Source organism: Crinia signifera, chromosome 3 (assembly GCF_055691185.1).
Source record: "Crinia signifera chromosome 3, ASM5569118v1, whole genome shotgun sequence".
NCBI classification, from domain to species: Eukaryota; Metazoa; Chordata; class Amphibia; order Anura; family Myobatrachidae; genus Crinia; species Crinia signifera.
Genome location: NC_139219.1, coordinates 327,538,218 through 327,542,197, shown reverse-complemented (window position 1 = coordinate 327,542,197; position 3,980 = coordinate 327,538,218).

Genomic DNA, 3,980 nt, shown 5'->3' with positions numbered 1-3,980 from the left:
GGCTCGCCTAACATTTCCCCGGACACTCCCAGAGGTTTCCTAGGCACGCCTGCGATTTGTTAGTACCCCCACTATACAGCCGGTCTCCACCCCAGATGACGGCTTCCTTGCGAACGGCGTGCAAATAGAAATTGTTGCAGGATGGCCTCTCGCATGCACAGTGTATCAATAATCAGCCGAATTCTCTGTTGTGTGAACAGGTCTGAATAGGTCCCTCTAATTACTTATTAAGTACATATCTACGGCAGTGACCTGTGGTGAGGTCATTGCCTGACCAGCACTGGATCCGCTGGCCCAATCACATCTGGGGGCGTGCGTCCATACTGGTGCCCCTGTCATTGCGGCACCAGTATAAGTGCCGCTTCCCCATTAGTTTTCTTTTTTTTTAATTAAACAATTTTATTGAGCAAATACACGGATAAACAGGCTTTACAGACCAGCTGTTTTCACAAAATATCAAGACAGCGTGTATCACAATTTGCCAAATTTTCTGTATTTAACATAGTGCAAGAAGAGAGCTGAGAGATAGAAAGAGGGGAAAGAAAAGGGCGTGACATCAGGGGTGAGATAGAGAGGAGGGAGGGATGGGGGAGGAAGGAACAAGAGAAGAAGGAGTGAGGGGGGACTGGGAAGCGAGGGGGGGGGGATGGCCTCCATTAACATGGCTCAAACGGGGGTGGCATGTTTTGATGTGAAAGCCACGGGTCCCAAACCTTTTGAAAGGACTTAAGTGAGTGGCGTAAAGTTGCAGTAATGTATTCCATCTTATATACATACCACACCCGTGTGAGAATTGCCTGTATTGGGGCTGGAGTGGGTTTTTTCCAATCAGCCGCAATTTGACATGTCATTGCCGACGATATATGTCTTAGTAATTTGTGCTGATGTTGGGAAAGCTCGGGGGGCTTCAGTGGGAGGAGGAAGTATCTGGGGTCTCTTGGCACCGTAACTCCCAGCAGAGTTGTGATTAAGTCGATTACTTCTCTCCAAATGCCCGTGATTTGGGGGCAGGTCCACCAAATGTGGAGGAAGTCACCTTCAGAAGGGCAACCCCTCCAACATCTGTCAGAGACCTCATGAAATATCTTATGCAGCCTAGAGGGGACGTAGTACCAGCGATATAGCAGTTTATATGTATTTTCTTTGATTTTTACGCAGATGGAACTTGACGCTGCATTGTCCCGTATTTCCTCCCAGTCTTCCTCGTCCAGGGTGAGACCCAGGTCTCTTTCCCAAGCCTTTTCATGAGGAGCCCGGGACGAGGCTGTGAAGGGATCTAGCAGAGAGTATAGTGCAGAGATTAACCCTTTAGATGAGTCGCGCTTCCAACAAATGTATTCAACGGAGGATAGAGGCCTAGCAATTAATGTAGATACTACTTTGGCGTGAAAGTGGCGAATCTGGAGAAAACGGAAAAAATCTATGTTTGGAATTGACGTGCCTTCTCTGACTTCGGAGAACTGGGGGAAGGATGCTTTGTCCGATATGTCGTTTAAATAATAAATGCCATCTTTAAGCCAGCTGGACAGGGAGGAGCGTCCCAAGCCGGGGGGGAAAGCGGGGTTATGGAATAAAGGTATCAATGGGGAGGGTGGTGGGGCCAAGTTATATGTTTTATTCATTCTATCCCAGACCGCCAGAGCACGCGACACCACCGGGTGCGAAACTGTTGAGTGCGGACGTTTAGTTCTGGGTAGCCACGGCAGGGAGGACAAAGTGTTCAGACCCAAGTCCCCTGCTTCTATGTTCACCCATACTTTGTTCGCACCCCAGGGGTTACACCACTGAACGGTCTGGGACAGCTGTGAGGCATAGTAATATCTCTTGAAATCTGGAATCCCCAGGCCACCTTGGCAGGAGGGCCTCTGCAGTAGTTTTAATCTTATACGGGGGCGTTTTTTGTCCCATATGAATTGTGATGATTGGTGTTGCAAAAATTTAAAAACATAAGTCGGGACGTATATGGGCAGGGTCTGAAAGAGGTACAACAGGCGTGGGAGGATATTCATTTTTATAGAGTGTATTCTGCCTATCCAGGAGATTAAGTGGGAGGACCAGGTGGAAAGGTCTGACTTAATCGTGTCTAGCAGTCTCGGGAAGTTGGCTTGAAAAAGTTGGTGGTAATGATGTGTTAGATAGATACCTAGATATTTCACTTTTTTTCTGTTCCAGTTACAAGGTAGCATTTTTAACAGCTCTGCTTTAAGGGGTCCGGGCACATGAAAGTCAAGAACTTCGGTTTTATCAACATTTATTTTATAGTCAGAAAGGCGGGAGTATTGTTGAATCTCTGATAATAAATGGGGGATAGAGCTCACTGGATCGGCGAGGGTCAAGAGCACGTCGTCTGCATATAATGCTATTTTGTGCTCCGAGGAGCCTACTTTGACGCCATGGATAGACGTGTTATTGCGTATCCTCGCCGCCAGGGGCTCCATGACCAGGGCAAAGATTAATGGAGAGAGGGGGCAGCCTTGACGAGTGCCGTTGGTTATATTGAAGGGGTCTGACCTTGCCCCGTTTACAACAACCCGGGCGGAAGGTGTACGATATAGGGCTTTGACCCCCTCCAAGAAGGGCCCTGAGATGCCCATCTTTTCCAACACGGCGAAAGCGAAGGACCACGATATACGATCGAATGCCTTCTCTGCATCTAATGCTAGGAGCAAGGCCGGATTTTTCTGCTTCTGGATTATATGGATAAGGTCAATCGCTCGCCTTGTGTTGTCCGACGCCTGGCGCCCCGGGATGAAACCCACCTGGTCCGGGTGGACAAGGAATTGGAGTAGGGGAGCCAGACGTCCGGCTAGAATTTTTGCATAGATCTTCAGGTCAATATTCAATAGTGAAATCGGCCTGTAGTTTGCACAGATTGTTGGGTCTCTGCCCGCTTTAGGAATCACCACTATATCCGCTAGGGCCGTCTCCGGGGGAAAGGAGGCACCCTCCAGTATATTGTTGAACAGGGCCACTAAATGGGGGGCTAGTTCTTTTGCAAACCGCTTATAATAAATGGCCGAAAACCCGTCTGGGCCAGGCGCTGCTGATGAGCGCATAGATCTGATCGCCGCTACCACTTCTTCCTCTGTAATCTTCCCACTTAGGGTGGCCAGTTGAGCCTCGGGAAGGAGCGGGAGGGGGGTGTCTGCAAGGTAGGAGATCGTTTCTTCGTTAACTGAGGTGCATGTGAGGGGGGGGGCTTTTTAAATTATATAGGGCGTTAAAGAAAAGTTGGAATTCTCTGGCTATTTCTGTCGGGTCAAACGTGCAGGATCCTAATGTTCGGGATTGTATTTTTTCAACTAACCTAGAAGCTTGTTGCCGTCTAAGTTTATTGGCTAGTAGAGTGTCAGCCTTGTCTGCTTTGTCATAGAAGCGTTGCCCAAGCTTAAGAAGAATTTTTGCCGCCCGGTGAGCTAGAAGTGTGTTCAGCTGGCCTCTGATCGTTTCTATTTGGGATAGCAGACTGGAGGTAGGTGAACTTTTGTGCTGCTCCAGTAGGGTGGCCAACTGTGATTCTAAGGCATGTATCTGGGAGGCCCATTTTTTCCGGACAGAGGCAACCTTAGATATTATCACACCCCTAATTGTGGCTTTATGAGCCTCCCAAACAATACCAGGGGATGTGTCTGACGTGGGATTTTCTTTAAAATAGTTAGTGATGGCAGCTTTGACCTCCTTCAGTGAGGAGGGATGTTCCAAGATGGAGTTGTCTAACCTCCATCTTCTGGCTCCCGGTGGCCGGTCGTAAAGGTCGAGATCTATGACGGTGCCGGCATGGTCTGTCCAGGAGAATGGTACCATGCCCGTTCCCCTAACATGTGGAATAAGGGAGGAGGAGATGAGTAACATGTCGATCCTAGGATATTGCTGGTGAGGGGCCGAAAAGTGAGTATAGTCTCTCGAGTGTGGATATTTCAGGCGCCAAGAATCACATAGCCCGTAGTGTCTCATGGCGGCTACGAGAGTGCGTGTGGCTA